This window comes from Bison bison, unplaced genomic scaffold (genome assembly GCF_000754665.1).
Source record: "Bison bison bison isolate TAMUID 2011002044 unplaced genomic scaffold, Bison_UMD1.0 scf7180017845622, whole genome shotgun sequence".
Taxonomy (NCBI): Eukaryota; Metazoa; Chordata; class Mammalia; order Artiodactyla; family Bovidae; genus Bison; species Bison bison.
Genome location: NW_011476195.1, coordinates 58,530 through 64,371, shown reverse-complemented (window position 1 = coordinate 64,371; position 5,842 = coordinate 58,530). Strand labels below are relative to the sequence as shown.

Here is a 5,842-nt window from a genome sequence, read left to right as displayed (position 1 = left end):
CCCCCAGCCGGCGGGCGGGCCCCGCGCGCAAGGCTCCTGCAGCGCTGTGGTGCCAGCATCACCGTGCTGCCTGGGGAAGCATCCCTGAGTCCTCGGTCTCAGGCGCCCTTCTGTGGAATGAGGACGGGGCATTTAAATCAGCCACTCACAGGGTGAGTGTGGGAAATGAGCCGCCGAGCAAGTCAGTGTTTGTAAAGACTTCTGAAGCGCAGCCCAGTAGGAGAGACGGAAAGGCTGCCGTTAGCAGGACTCTTCCGAGGACTGAGTCACGCGGTGAACCCTCCTCAGGGACTCAGAACAGCACTGGCACTCCGTAAGTCCTGCACAAGTGATTTCAGAGTAAGCGGGGGGCAGGCATGTCCTCTGTCTCCCACAGACAGACAGCGGGACCACTGCCTCTGGCAACAAGCTCCGTCCGAATTACAGAGTCCCATGTCCTGAGGGCTCAGCTCCCCGTCAGTCCCGAGGACGCACACAGAGCTCTGTCAGGAACAAAAGCAAACCCTCTGGTGCTGAGACAGACATCTGCCCAAAGGACCTGGGGGCCCATCCCACCTCAGGGGTCGCCCAGCAGAAAAGAGACCACCAGGGGCGCAGCTGGGGCTCCAGCCTCTCTCGCCCCACGTTGTTAAAAGGCAACACGTACGCTATCGTAGGACACGCTGCTATCGTAGGACACGCTGCTATCGTAGGCCATGCTGCGGGACACACGCGCCCACGCTGCACACCTCGCTTCACACAGTTAGGGCTTAAGGTTATAGTTTTTTCCAAAAGAAAGCTGTCTGCAACAGAATGTCGTTACACCTAATTACATTAGAACTTTCACAAAGATCAGCAAAGACCTTTTACAGTTCTTCTTACACCAGCAATCAGCGCAAACTTTACTGAGAAATATGACCTTCCAATGGTCAAGAACGAGGTGATTCAACAGAGCCCCTCACTGCCCTCAGCCTCCCCCTGCAAAGGAGCCTGACCTCCCTTCACAGAAGTTAGGCTAATTTGCTAATTCCCGCTGCCTTTTCATCTGCAAATTATCCCCCAGACTTGTAAGAACAGCTGGAGTCCCTGGGCAGTCAGGGCAGTCTTCACTGACTTACTAAATACCATTCATTAAAAACTTTCAGAAACACTTTTCAGCTATGAAAACTATTTAGCATGCGTCTTTATAACTTCTTATCATTTTTTCACATCCTCAGGAACAACTTCTAGTTTCTTCCTCACGACTGCCCCCCCCTCACCCCACCCAGTAACAGACTTTATGGAAGCACCCTATTCAGTGGCTGAAACGGAAGCCTCTGCCCAGGATTCCAGGCAGGTACCTTCAGGAAAGCCCCAGGGGTCCTCAGGCGATGGGCAATCCGGGCAGCATCCTCCGTGCAGAAAAGACGCCAAAGGGAGCTCACCTGCCCTAGTTCTGCCACTGAGCAGCAGGAGGCGGAGGTGAAGACCTGTTTCTGCTTAGGTGTCAGCAGGCAATTCTCCCTGCCTGCTTCAAAACTAGTTTGCACTTTCTCCTTCTCCCCTCTTAGAATAAAATTAAAAAAAAAAAAAAAAGAACTTTTCTGAAAAGTTAAACTACAGCGCAACGATTTGGTCAATGGAGAAGCCGCTCTTACCTGGCGTGGAAACCCTGCAGGAATGACTGGCTCAGAGCCGGGAGCGGGTCGGCGAGGGACGAAGGGCTGCAGGAGGAGACCCAACCCCGCTCTGCAGAGGAGCTGGGCTTGGATCCCGCGGCCGCCCCTTATATGCGCGGAGTCCGGCGGCCGGCAGTCAGACGCACGCGGAAGCGCTGGACTCGTTCCGCGGCGGGATGACATAATTCCTCCTCTGATCCCGCATTTGCTGGGGCACCTGGCACCGGTCCGGTCCGGCCCCCTCCGCCCCCACCCGTGCGGCCCGCCCCTGCTCTGGCCGCAGCTGGGGGACCACGGGGGAGGAGCCGCAGGAGCCGGGGAAGACGGACTTTTCCTGCCTTCTCTCAGGAAATACAATGCTATAAATAAAACCAGCAAGATTGGCTGGAGCACTCCTTTTTGCTGAAGAGAGAGAATGCAAGTTGTAGGCTTCCAATCTGGTTCGCATTACCCAAAGTGAGAACGGTCTCTCTCAACCGAGGAAAAGGCCATCAGCAAAAAGCAAAAGAACCGGTGGGTGGAAATGGTCAGTATACGTATTGAGGAAGCTGTACGGATGAATTCATTTATCATGTGCAGAAAGTGTGATATTTAATCTGAAAGGGCTTCAGTGTATCAGTTGGATGACTGAGAAACAAGATCAGGTGAATTTATTTTCATCCAAATCCTGCTTCATGCCCAGCCTGGACCCCACAGGGTGGCCACTCCCTGGGGACACCCTCTGTGGGACCGAGAACCTCCTGCACAGACTTTCCCGGCAGCAGGAACAACCTGTAATTACCTTCCACAGCCTCACTTAGCCGGACAGCCCCAAGGGCAGGTTACACAGGGGGAAGCCTCTGGAAGTAAGAATAGCAGGCGGCAGTGGGCTCCCTGCCCCTCGCCAGAGTGCACACGTCCCCCAGGCAGGCTGGACCATAGCCAGAGGAGGGAGTGGACGGTGAGGGGGGAGATGGAGAGACGGGGGATGAGGCGCCCCCAAAGGCCAGGCTGGGCCTTGCACAGAGGAGTGGTCCCCTGAACAGGCTGGCAGATGGCACCGGAGGCGCCGGGTCATGGTGGGCAGAGCCATGGACAAGTGAAGTCTCAACTGAAGGGCGTTAGAGGGGGTTTGCTCTGAGCCACCTTGGAATCTGAGCGGTAAAGTTGCTGAGGAGCCTGCTTCTTCACCTGGGTCCTTGCTGGGTGGGGGTCACAGAGGGGCCACAGGCGCATGCAGTCCAGCCCTGCCGAGGTCCGGCCCAGGCATCCACAGGGCGTGGGGTCGGAGAGGGGGCTTGTAACTGAGCAGGGAGCATTTGTTACCTTGCTCTCTGCTGGTAGTTTCTGAAAACATTTGTTTACAGCAACTGTTCACTTATCACCAGGTAGACAATGTCAAATTCTGATGTGCAGAGAAGGAAGAAACTTGACTCAAAGAACATATGTGTGTGTGTGTGTGTGTGTGTGTTAGGCATGTCTGACTCTTTGTGAGTGGACTCTTTGTGAGTGGACTGTAGCCCGCCAGGCTCCTTTGTCCATGGGATTCTCCAGGGGATCTTCCCAAGCCAGGGATCGAACCCCAGTCTCCTGCACTGCAGGCGGGTTTTTACCATCCTGCTCAAGGTACGATGTCTTACTCTGGACCAGCTGACCGGTGGCACAGTCACATGGCTTAGATTTAAATTCTGAGCGTGATGTACCTAAGCTGATGTTATTGCAAACTCCAGAGAAGAACGTCTAACCCAGTTTCCCTTAAAGCCTTATTAGTGACTGGCTGTTGATTTGCCAGGTGACCTGACTTTACTCACAGTTTGGCTTTTCCTTGGCCAGAAGTTGGCCTCTGGCCCTCACACCCCACTTGCCAGCAGAAGGTACCATCTAGTCAGGCTTCCCTGGTGGCTCAGCCGTAAAGAATCCACCAGCCATGCAGGAGACTCAGGAGACGCAGTTTCCATCCTTGGGTGAGGAAGGTCCCCTGGAGGAGGAAATGGCAGCCCACTCCAGCATTCTTGCCTGGGGAATCCCATGGACAGTGGAGCCTGATGGGCTACAGTCCCTGGGGTTGCACAGAATTGGACACAACTGAGCGAGTTAACAGGAACTCCTCTGCTCCAGGGCTTCCCTGGTGGCTCAGAGGGTAAAGCGTCTGCCTGCAATGCAGGAGACCTGGGTTCGATCCCTGGGTCAGGAAGATCCCCTGGAGGAGGAAATGGCAGCCCACTCCAGCATTCTTGCCTGGGGAATCCCATGGATAGTGGAGCCTGATGGGCTACAGTCCCTGGGGTCGCACAGAGATGGACACAACTGAGCAACTTAACAACTCCTTTGCTCAGCCACTGGCAGCCACCCACCCCATGAGCGTTAGGACAGAAACTGCTGCTGTGCTGAGCATCTCAGGAGCACTGGGCGGATGAGGAGAATAGACCACACCCAGGACAGGCCAGAGGGCCGCCTTGCTGGGGCCCCAGGGACATGTTCCTTCCACGGGGGAGGCTTCTTGAGGAGACAGGACATGCGTGACTAGATCTTGGCCTCTGGGGAGGGCATCTGAGGTCAGGGGTGTCCCAGGAAAGGCCTAGGTGAGCAGAATTGAAGGAGGGGTCAGCCCTTCTGGGGCAGGGAGGTAACGGGAGGTGACAGATGGCAGGAATGCTGAGGCCCTGCTGGGGCTGGGCTGGGCAGCTCTCCTGCAGGGAGGTGGGGATCAGAGGCAGGGGTGGGCACAGGATGTCCAGAGGACCACCCACCCCGGGACAGAGGGACATGTGACCCAGAACTGCAAAGCAAGGCCAGGTCACGCAGGGCAGACCCCGGAGCAGAATGTCAGCTTCAGGGATGAGGAATGGGGTGTGTCTGCTGGAAGGAGGAAGCAAAGGCCAGAGCAGCGCAGAGCCTGCCCGCTGGAGGGGAAGTCACATCCCCAGCGCCCGGCCACCTGGAACCGGTGAGCTCGGCCCTGTTCTGGGACTGGTCTCTGCAGGTGAGGCTGTACTGGGGGAGGGCGACCTAAGTCCAGGGACCTGTGTCCTCATAGTAAGAGGACCACCGGGACACAGGACACCCTGGGAGGTTCGAGGTGGCTAGGGGAGGGGTGCAGCCAGCAGCCTAGGGGCCCCCAAGGTCACACAGCCCCAGGAGCCGCCCCCAGAGCCTCCAGAGGGGGCAAGACGGTGCGAGAATTCACCTGGGCTGTCTCAGGCCCCCTTGTGTGGCCCATCATTACAGCAGCCCCAGGAGACCAATGCACAGGCCCACCAGGCTCCAGAAACTTCCGTGTTCACAGCCGTTTGGGAGCCCAGGGAGAGAGCAGTGAGGCCAGCTGTGTCCGCGGCGGCAGGACCTGCTACTGACCGGCCAGTGACCATGCCTGGCTGGGGACAGCGTCAGCCCAGGGACGGCTGTGCCTGACTGGAAATCAAGGGCTCTGGGACAGAGGACAGAGGGGTCCAGGCAGGTTCCTCAGCAGAGTCAAAGGTCAGCTGGTTTAGAGCATCCTTGCAGCTGGGAGCTGGGCTGGGCTCCCGCAAGTGCCCAGGGCAATGCCAGCCCCAGCCCGCCCCTCAGGCAGGTGTCCAGTTGCAGACGGTGGACTGTAGATAGATCTGGCTCCTGAGCAGGAGGGGAAGGACGGAAGGAGCAAACAGCCGAGGGGCCACGGCCAGTGACTCCAGATGCTGAGAAGCCTGGGGAAAGGGTGTCTTCCTGTCTCCGGAGTTAACTGAGGGTTTACGCGCCAGGGAAACAGGGTTGAGATTCCCAATCACTCCTGGCAGCTTGCCTGTTGGGCAGTCACTTCCATTCACAGTAAGCACCTGAGCGTTGACCGGGGCACGCACTCAGGGGGACGCGGCAGGGGATTCACCAGAAAGGCGAGGGGGAGTTTCCGGCACCCAAGGGCCGGCGGCCTGGGAACAGGGTCTGCTCTGAGCCCAGGCTCTGGACGCTCATGAGAACCTTCTGAGCTAAAGGATGGACCCACGGCTTACAGAGGAGCCGACGCGAAAACCCTGAGCCAGCAAGGTTTGGATGGGATTGAGGAGGGTCAGCCCAGTGCGGGCCCTGGGGAGCCTCACACCACCCCCCGCCACCCCGCACTCCCCCACACCCTGGCTCTGTGTCCCTGGGGGGTGGTAGGTGAGGGTGCCCGGGACCCTCCCCTGTTCACAGCACCGCCCCCCATCCCAGGAGGAGGTGAGGGCGCCCCGGGGACCGCCCCATCCTCA

At 57.9% G+C, this 5,842-nt stretch overlaps 1 protein-coding gene across 1 annotated transcript in view; it reads right to left on the bottom strand.

Moving 5' to 3' along the window:
- Positions 1-1,878, bottom strand: part of THBS2 (thrombospondin 2) — a 28,533-nt gene extending 26,655 nt beyond the window's left edge. Inside the window, 1 exon segment of the mRNA XM_010836129.1 lies at positions 1,617-1,878. The gene's annotated coding sequence lies outside the window, so the exon portion shown is untranslated.
- Positions 1,879-5,842: the final 3,964 nt, after the last annotated feature.